The 10,980-nt window shown below is 34.6% G+C and overlaps 1 protein-coding gene across 1 annotated transcript in view; it reads right to left on the bottom strand.

The window, feature by feature from the left end:
• The window catches only part of INVS (inversin), a 161,632-nt gene that overhangs the window by 101,802 nt on the left and 48,850 nt on the right, over positions 1 to 10,980 (bottom strand). The window lies entirely within an intron of this gene.

Genomic DNA, 10,980 nt, shown 5'->3' with positions numbered 1-10,980 from the left:
ACTCTAAAATAATGATAAAAAGTATAGTATGGTAAATACATAAACCAGTAACATAGTTATTTATTATCATTTTCAAGTATTATGACTAAACATAATTAATTGTGTGGCCTATACTTTTATATAACTGGCAGTGCAGCAGGTTTGTTTACATCAGCATAACACAATCATGTGAGTAATGTGCTGTGTCACACGAGGTCACCAGGCAATAAGAATTTTTCAGCTCCATTATAATCTTATGGGATCACCTTTCATATACATGGTCCATCATTGACCAAAATATTGTCACGCGGTACATGACTATATATATTCTTTCTCTCCTTGAGAACACTCCAAGGTATTCTTGGGATGGCTTTCTTACCTCTTTTCTCCTCTCCAATTAGCATAGATGCTATCTATTGAAGGAAGCCATTCCTGACCACAACACCCCGGGATGGCTTAGGTACTTCTCCTACATTTTCCCATGATATCCCTAGGCTTATTTCTTTTCTAGTATTTAACACAGGAATATCTTATTTTATTATCTATGTATCTTATTTGCTGTCCCCATTAAACTATTAATATGAACTCCCTGAGAGTCAGATAGTCCCTGTCACGGTTGTATTTCCATAACTTAGCACAGTGGCTTATGGAAAAATATTTGTGTAGTGAATAATAAGGATTATGAGAAGTTAAAAAGCAACAAGATATTCTAATCTGATCTTAAGAGCAAAGATTTTGGTTGTAAGTCATAGACAGCATATTTTGACCAAAAACTCTAATGCAAATCTAGCTATTTAAACTTCGAACTTCTTTTGCAAGAATATTAAATTTACCATCTCCTGTGAATAATTCTGCTTAAGTATAAATGTACTCCACTAGCTACAAAGAAAATAAAATACCTACGAATATACTTAACCAAGGAGGTGAAAGATTTCTACAAAGAGAGCTACAAAACACTGATGAAAGAAATCATAGATGACACAAATGGAAAAACATCCCTTGCTCATGGATTGGCAAAATCAACATTGTTAAAATATCAGTATTGCCTGAAGTGATTTACAGATTCCCTACCAAAATACCAACATTATATTTCACAGATCTAGAAAAAATAATCCTAAACTTCATTTGGAACCAAAAAAGAGCCCAAATAGCCCAAGCAATCCTAAGCAAAAAGAACAAATCTGGAGGCATCACATTACCTAACTTCAAATTATACTATAAGGCTATAGTAACCAAAACAGCATGGTACTGGTACAAAAGTAGAGACATAGACCAATGGAACAGAATAGAGACCCCAGAAATAAAACCATATAGCTACAACCAATTGATCTTCGACAAGGCAGACAACAACATATACTGGGGAAAGGAAACCTTAATTAATAAATAGTGTAGGAAAAATTGGATAGCCACATGAAGAGAAATGAAACAGGACTCCTATCTCTCACCACACACAAAAATTAATTCAAAACGGATAAAAGACTTAAATGTAAGTCATGAAACCATAAAAATTCTAGGAGAAAATGTAGGAAAAATCTCTTCTAGACATCAGCCTAGGCAAAGAATGTATGACTAATACTCCAAAGGCAAATTCAGCAATTACAAAATAAATAAATGGAACTTAATTAAATTAAAAAGCCACTGCACAGCAAAGGAAATAATCGACAGAGTGAACAGACAACCTACAGAATGGGAGAAAATATTCGCAAACTATACACATCTGACAAAGGACTAATATACAGAATCTACAAAGAACTCAAACAAATAACTTTATTTTTTATAAGTAAACAAAAACAAAAAAACCCAAACGACCCCTTCAAAAAGTGGCCAAAAGACATGAACAGAAGTTTTTCCAAAAAAGACAGACAAATGGCCAAAAAACATATGAAAAAATGCTCACCATCACTAATCACCAGGGAAATGCAAATTAAAACTAGAATGAGATAGCACCTTGCTATTATTTAAAATCTAAAAAACAGTAGATGCTGGCGTGGATGCAAAGAGAAAGGAATGCTTATACACTGTTGGTGGGACTGCAAATTAGTACAACCTCTATGGAAAACAGTATGGAGATTCCTCAAAGACTAAAAGTAGACCTACCATTTGATCCAACAATCCAATTGCTGGGTATCTACCCAAAGGAAAAGAAGTCATTTTATGAAAAGAAAGGAAAGAAAGAAAGAAAGAAAACACCTGCACTTGAATGTTTATCACGGCATAATTCACGATTGCAAAGATGTGGAATCAACCTAAGTGCCCATGAATGCACGAGTGGATAAAGAAAATGTGGTATAGATAACATGAAGTACTACTCAGCCATAAAAAGGAATGAAATAATGTCTTCTGTAGCAACTTGGATGGAACTGGAGACCATTATCCTAAGTGAAGTATTTCAGGAACGGAAAACCAAACATCACATGTTCTCACTAATAGGTGGGAGCTAAATGATGGGTACACAATGTGCACAAAATAATACAGAGGACATTGGAAATCAATAAGGGGGAGGGAGGGATGAGTGATAAAAACTTACCTATTGGGTACAATAAACATTATTTTGGTAAAAGGCACACCAAAAACCTTGACTTGAGCATTATACAAGGTATCCATGTAACAAAAACATTTGTACTCTCTTAATATTTTGAAATTAAAAAAAGTATAAATGTACTCACAATTTATACTTCCATAGATATAGATCTGGAAGCACTACATGAAATCCAAGAGAAGATTTCTGCAATCTCAGATAGTTGTTTTGAAATCTTAAATTTTTCCAACTTTTATCAAGCAAAACAAGTATTTTAGATAACCACAAAACTAAAATGCTTAGTCAGCAATATCGAGAATTTTGCTAATCTTCATTGTGGATTATACAAATTGAATAAAGTCATAGATTTTTCAAGCCAGCACTAACATAGCCATAACTTAATGAAATATTTGTGATGGTAATGAACTTCAGGGCTTGAAGGGCCCAACAAGATTACTAGGTTTATCTATCCAGTGTCTACTTTGTATTTTCATTCAGTTCTTTTAGAGTACTTTTGGCAGTCATTTCGAATTGGTTGGCTGGGCTTTGAATGACTATTGAAAAGAGACCATGGGGTTATAGAGATGGGCTGAATGTATAATCCATAACTTAGGGATGCCTATTCACACATGCTTGGCATTACTGTCAACTCACCTTTATTCAAAGATTTCATAAAAATATATGGTATAGTTGATGCTTACAAATGCTCTTAGTACCTAGTACATTGTAAAAACATTTTTTAAAAATTACACATGCTTTTGGATGACAGCAATGCACTGAATTTAATTTGTAGATGAAGAATGTATGTATAAAGAAAATCATAAATTTTGTTTATAACATTGTGTCTAACATTTATTACTATTAAATTTGTTCCATTTCTATGAAATTTAATGGAATTTAAAGTCATTTACTTGGCCTTGCAGAGGTGGTATTTAGAGCTCTGTAGATTAGAGAACAAGATAACTCATTTTTCCTGAATACTTTCTCCATTCATATTCCAAATGATAGGATTATAGCATAAATACATAGGAGTATAGCATAAGTACGTAGGGACGTAGAAGAGATTTTGAGATTGAATTGTATATGAGACCACTGGTAGCACTGAAATGAAATCCTGTCATTTGCTCTAGTTTGCTAAGGAAGAAAAAATTGGGGATTCCTTTGAGGAAGCAATTTAGCTAATGCATAATTCTTCATTCTTTGGGTTAGTTCACACAGGAATAAATGAAAGATTTTGTTTTATAAGAAACCACATTTCTAAATGAGTATAGGAAAAAATAACTGTCATCCACACTTTATTATTAACTCATCTATCCTTTTAATTTAATGTCTCACTTATTTTTTCTAATAATAGTGTTTAAAATGCTTGTCACTTGTTAATTCTGCCAACAAGATGACACTTTATGTAATTTCTCTCATAAAGTTTCATTTTTATCTGCATTCAAGTGGTTTATCTTCTAGCACATGGAAGACAAAAAGAACCAACCTGGATTTGTCTAGCGTGTGCGTGTGCGCGTGTGTGTATGTGTATGTGCATATGTGTTGCACATCCAGCCTTAAAAATATCATTTAAAGTTCCATGGATTTATTATCTAAAAGGATATCTAATTAAGTAAAAAAGGGAGCATGTGTTAGCTGAGTCAACTTCAGGATCTATTCCTTTGTATAAAGGGCTTTCACATGCCTTTCTCCTCAATTCTGAAGGCACATGGTTCCTTATTCCCTTCACCATGAATAAGGCCGACATTTGACAGCTTCACAAGGCTGACAGGGTTACCCAACAGCCCACCCTCCCTATTCTCAATCCAATTAGACCTCTAATCCTCCAGATGAAAGGCCCAACTGCTCACGTTCCTCATGACAACGACAGCTATTGATTATTTGTCACTGCAGCTAACACCTTCCCTGTCGAGGCTGCTCTGACAGAAGCAAACCTACCAAATTAGACAGCACTTTATCTGCCCTGGAGGCCAAATGGCACAACAAGTAAAGGCTAATAAATGGTATAAAAATGAACAAATCATAACATTATGACAGGCTGATCGTTGCCAGCAGCCTCCCAGCTCAAGCTTGATGTTCTGTTAGACTTGCTCCTTCTCTTTCCCCTCTGCTCGAGCTCCAACTTTGACTGAATTAAAGGCCAGAACAATTAAGGCATTTGACCAGCAAAGATAAGCCAATTGAAGTATCACCAAGGGACATAAATGTCAATAACTGACTGCCATTTGTCAATACAAACATTCTGGAGATGCAAATGCTCAGGCCTCTGCTCTCCACTAGGCTGCACTGACTCCCTTTGCAGTGAGAGTCAGCTCAAATGGACGGTCTGTGGCTATTTAACCAGAAGAAGAAAAAAAAGGAAAGAAAATAAAAAGGAGTATATAGTCCCAAGAGAGGAAGTATTCTATGAAGAACAAGCAGGAGTCACTGGGGTGGGGATGAAGAACTGTATGAGAAAAACAGAGATAGCAGAGCAGGGCTGACGGGTATTTGTATACACAAGGAGTGCAGTGCGCACCACCCGAAGGATGGACATATTTGAAACACGGACTTGAGGGGGGACCAAGGGCAACATACGTAACCTAAGCATCTGTACCCCCATAATATGCTGAAATAAAAGAAAAAGAAAAAAAAATATTCTAACATTAGACAACTGGAATGTCATCCTATGTTTTTAGTTGAGAATATACGCATAATGTAAGAAATTATGCATATAATATAATGGAGCACTTCAGAGAATTAATAAAACTATAACTTTAGAAGTATACTCATTCATTCAACAAACATTTCTGAGTACCAAACATGTACTTGTTCTAGATAATGGGGATAATGGGGATACAGTAGTAAATAAAAACGATCCCCAAAAATCCTAACTTCAGGGAGTTTATATTCTAGCGGGGTAAAAGACAATAAGCAAGAGAAATAAGTAAAATATATAGTATTTTAGGTAGTGTTAAATGCTAAGGAAAAAACCTAAAGCAGAGCAGGGGGAATAAAATGTGTGAGGTGAGGAGGGTATTAGATAGGATAGCCAGGGAAGGGTTCACTCAGACAGTGACTTTTGAGTATAGAACTGATGAAAGTGAAGAAGTTCAACATGTAGATTTCTGTTGGAATAGTATTCCTAGCAGAGGGAAGAGTAAATGCAAAAACCTTGTGGCAAGAGCATTCCTTGCTTGTTAGAGGAACAGCACTGATACCAGAGTGGTTTATGCAGAGGAAATAAGGGGAATATTAGAAATAAGGTCATAGAATCCAGAATATACAATAAAAGGCTTTATAGGCTTTTACTCTGAGATGGAAAATCCTTAGGGGGTCTGCAGCAGAGGAGCGACATGATTTGACACAGGTTTTAAAGGATCATTCTAGTTGATATGTTGGGCATAGACCACAGGGGGCAAGAGCAGAAACCAGGAGACCAGTTAGTTTGGAGGCTACTACAATAATCCAATCCATCATGATGGTGGGTAAGACCAAAGTAGTGGTAAAAGGGGTATTGAGAAAAGTGGCTGAATTCTGGATAAATCTAGAATGTAAAGCTAATAAGATTTGTTAATGGACACCAGTATCACACAGGCGAGCAGGACTCTGTATATAAATAGGTGCTCAATACATGTTAGTTGAACTGAATTTTCAACCTGGTAGTTATATTAAAAATGCTATGTCTTGCATCAGGGGAGCTGTGGCTTGACATGAATTTTCTAAAGACAACTTTAAGCAAAGGCTTTGGAGTCAGACAGATCTATGTTTGAATCCTGACTGTGCCACTTAATGATAAATTATTCAACCTTTTGAGTCTCAGGTTTTTCATCTATACAATGTGATAGTCTATCATTCTCAGCTGAGTGAGAAAAAGGAGTAGCAATGTAATATAGAAGAGGTTAAGTTAAATACCTTTTATTCCTGAATTAGGATAGGAAGTGATAAAATAAATCATATTTCTTCTTAAAAAAAAGTTTCCAGGCTCTGTCTGCTGTAAAGGCCTAGAAACAATCACCAACATAAATAACGGCACTGAGCACCCTAGCCCCTAGATCATGGCCTCCAAATACTTTTTCCTACTAAAAGAAAAGCCATTGGAGAAATGGCTGATGCCAGGTCTGGAGCAAAAAATATAGACATGAACCTGGAATATTTGGACATAGCAGATAGCAAGTAAGCTATCAAATATTTAGAATTATATCAAATGGATCCAGAAGCCAACCTGAATGACCTCCCATAGGCCAAAGATAGAGTAATTTGAATATCCATTAAGGATAATAAGGTCAATGGATTGATACAGCAAATATGTTAAAATGATACTAAAATATTCTAGGCATTGTTCATATTGGCACTTAAAAAGAAAAAAGAAAAAAATTAATTGGTTATCATGGAAGGACGCCAGGAAACCAACTCATTATTTTGAAAACTGGTAACTAAAGGGAAAGACTCATGCATTTATTCTTCCTTTTCTCTATGAACTGTACCACTGAGTAATCTAATAGTAGACAAGGGGAAGTTTCTCTTTAATGAATTATTCTAGCTAATAATTGTAGAAGGGATGGTAGAAGTAGAATGTTATCATTTTGCAATTCCTAAAGAACAATTGGCTCTAGGCATTGAGCATCACAAAATACAGACAATGAAACATTATGTCCTTCCTAAGAATAAATGTACCATAATAATGAAGTAGTTTTGCCAAAAATTTGAACCATAATCATCTCAAGCCTCTAGATCCAATAACTAATTTCCAGGGAATACAGAGGACTCAGGAACAGGTTAATTACACCTGGAGAAAGAATTAACATCCTACTGAGAAAATCATTCTAGACCAAGACATAAATTAGGGTAGAGTTAAGCCACAATTACAAAAAAAAAACCTGTAAGAAAAAAAAGAAAGAGGATGAATCTATAAGTTAAAAAAGACTTAAAAGATATATCAACTAATCATAATATAGAGCCCTTATTTCGCTCCTGATTCAAACACATGTAAATAAACAGAAACATTTGACATATATGAGATGATTGGTAATTTGAACATTGATAGGCTATTTTATGATATATGATATTAAATGATTCTTGTTAGATTTTTGAAAAGTATTTTAAAAGTATTTTTACAAAGTCAATTTCTTTTAGAAATGCATACTGATATAATGATATACCTATAATATCTGGGATTTGCTTCAACATGAGAAGGAGAGAAGTGAAGGTATAGATGAAATAAAATTAGCATGACCTGGTAATTCTTGAAGGAGGGTCATTATATTATACTACTTCTGAATGTTTGAAGTTCTCTCTAATAAAACATTTAAAAATATATGAGGTTTAATGAGCAAGAGTGAGACCCCGTTTCTACAAAAAATAGAAAAATTAGCCGGGCATGGTGGCACATGCCTGTAGTCCCAGCTACTCGGGAGGCTGAGGCAGGAGGATCGCTTGAGCCTAGGAGTTTGAGGTTGCTGTGAGCTAGGCTTGTGCCACTGCACGCCTGGGCAACAGAGGGGGCCCCTGCCTCAAAAAAAAAAAAAAAAAATTAGGTCATTAAATATGAAATGTCTGATTTTGAATCGAAGTGTAGTTTATTATATCTCAAACAAGAAGCAGTACAATTAATCAAGGTATGCGCCTAAACTATCAACACAGTTTTGCCATCTTAATGGTAGCTTGTTTATGCCAGCAGTAAAGAAGCCCGGAGAGCAAGTGGCAATGAAGTCGCAGCATTTTCTGCAGCTTGTTGAGAATTGAATATTTTCCCTTGCAAGAAGTGGTCCAAAGCCTGGAAGAAGTGGTAGTCAGCTGGTGCAAGATCTGGTGAATATGGTGGATGACAGAGAGTTTCCAAGTCCAGAGGCTGTAGTTTGAGCAGTGTTGTTTGTGCAACATGTGGTTGAGTGTTGACTTGCAAGAGGATTGGCCTGTCTCTACTAACCGATCTTGGCTGCTTAATTGCAAGCATCCTCATTATTTCATCCAGTTGGTTGCAGTAGACATCCGCTGTAATCAATTGACCAGGTTTCATGAAGCTGTAGCGGATTGTAACAGTGCGAGACCACCAAACAGACACCATTAGCTTTTTTGGATGAATATTTGGTTTTGGACTGAATATGCATCAATATCCAGCCATTGTGCCGAATGCTTTCGATAATCAAAAAGAATCAGTTTTTCATCACATGTAACAATACAGTGTAGAAATGGTTTGCCTTTATGTCGTGACAGCAAAGAAAGGCAAGCTTCAAGACGATTTCTCTTCTGACGCTCATTTAATTCATGAAGAACCCATCTATCCAGCTTCTTTACCTTGCCCATTTGTTTCAAATGGTCCAATATTGTTGGAATAGTAACATCAAATCTTGCTGCTAATTCACACATAGGTTGATATGGATTCACTTCCGCTACAGCTTCCAGCTCATCTTTTTCCAGCTTGGTGTCATGTTGTCCACGTGGCTCATTTTCAAGATTAAAATCACCAGAATGGAAGTTCTCGAGCCATTGACATACTGTGCATTCTTTAACCACATCTTTCCAAACACTTTATTGATATTTTGAGCATCTGTGGTGCATTGATTCCACGATAGAACTCATATTTGAAAATAACACGAATTTTTGACTTATCCCCACGCTTTCACAAAAATTGCTCTAAAAAAAATTTGAAAGATAATCACAAGCCAAAACACACGTTTGAAAGACTGAGGATGTACCATCACAATAAAAGTAAAAAAGAAGTGTCAAAGTGAAATGTCAGAGATATTAACTGTCACATTTAGTACTTAAGGAAACTGGACATTTCATACTTAATAACCTAATACTATGTATGAGGCTTAAAAAAATCCTTAGTGTTAAAGTCATTGACTTCTCCTTTCATATCCATAATCTGTCAGCAAATTCAAGATATATTTAAAATTGGTTTCAACATGGTGACTATGGTTAACAATAATGTATTGTATACTTGAAAATTGCTGAGTAGTTTGTAAGTGGTCTCACCACAAATAAATATGTGAGGTAATGTATATGTTAATTATCTTGATTTAGCCAATCCACAAAGTATATATATTTCAAAATAGCATGTTGTACATCATAAATATGTATAATTTTAATCAATTAAAATATATAATAACTATTCTCTTCCTCTATCTTTCCATACCATTTTGTTTGTATTTTTCTCTGGCACTTACTTATTCTGCCTTATACCTGAATTATTTGTAGATACAGCTCATATATACCATTAGGGTTTACTTTGTTTGCTTTTGTATTCCCCACAGTATTTAGTCCAGAGTGTGGACTAGATGATAATTATAATAGTTAATATTCATTAAGCACTATTTTGGTGCAAGGCACTGGGCCAAGTAAGCAGTTTAGAGGCATCAATTAATTTCATTCTTGTTGGAACGTGGTAATATAGCTATCACTATTATTCTCATTTTTCAGATGAGGAAACTAAGGATCAAAGAGATAATATATCATAGAGCTAGTAAATGAATGGGCAGGAACTTGAATGAATGTAGGTCTAATTCAAAGGACTATTCTCCACTCCTTATTCAATATACTTACAGAATTGAAATATAATATAAACTCTGCTATCATTGGAAGTTATAAGTGAAAATATAAGTATTTTTCCAGAGTATTAACACTTTTTGCATTACCAATCACAAATTAACATTTTAAGAACAGAATATGAAATGTATGGCATAGAAATAAACAAAAGGATTCCCTTGGATCCGCTAAAAATTATCCTATGAAGTCTTTGCCAAATATAAGAATATAATTTAAGATATATATGATAGAGCTACTAAAGAAAGAAAATGTGTCATTCTTTATAAATAGAAAACTTCCCAAATAAAAACAATGCAAATGGTAGAATAATAAAAACTAGAATGAAAAATCGGATATGGTATACCTTTACTTAGTGACAAATGTTGAGTGACATATACCATGCTGAGAAAGAGTAAGAAACAAGAAAATAAATGTTAAAAGGGGAGGTGGCATAATATGCTGAAATAAAAGAAAAAGAAAAAAAAAGAAACAAAGCTATAATTTCAAATAAAAATATTTCATTGGGTCTAGGAAAAACACACACAAAAAAAGGGGAGGTGGGACAAGTAAGCTTCATTTGAGTTAGAACATTTAAAAGGAGGCCATGAAAGTGTCAGAAATTATAGCTTTTTGATCATAGAAGATAATAAAAAATTATTTGGGAGAGGAAAGAAAACAGGATTTAGTTCCCTCTTTGAAGCCAAAGATCTGAAACTTAGTTAAATTTCAAACAAAACTGAAAATGTAAGAAACTGCAGGAATTGTCACCATTAAAGGGTGGCAGAAAATGTAGCTGAAAATAAAATTTAAGATTTAAAAAAGTCTGTGTTTAGACTTTTCTCCAACAGTAATAATGCATGTTTTTTGTGAAAATGTTTTACTATAACTTAAAAATACGAATTTTGTCATAATTCCACTATCAGAGATTTCTATTGCTAATAATATACTATTTAAATTTTTGCAATATATATGAT

This window comes from Propithecus coquereli, unplaced genomic scaffold (assembly GCF_000956105.1).
Source record: "Propithecus coquereli isolate 6110/MARCELLA unplaced genomic scaffold, Pcoq_1.0 Scaffold128, whole genome shotgun sequence".
NCBI lineage: Eukaryota > Metazoa > Chordata > Mammalia > Primates > Indriidae > Propithecus > Propithecus coquereli.
This window is presented reverse-complemented; position numbering and strand designations above follow the sequence as displayed.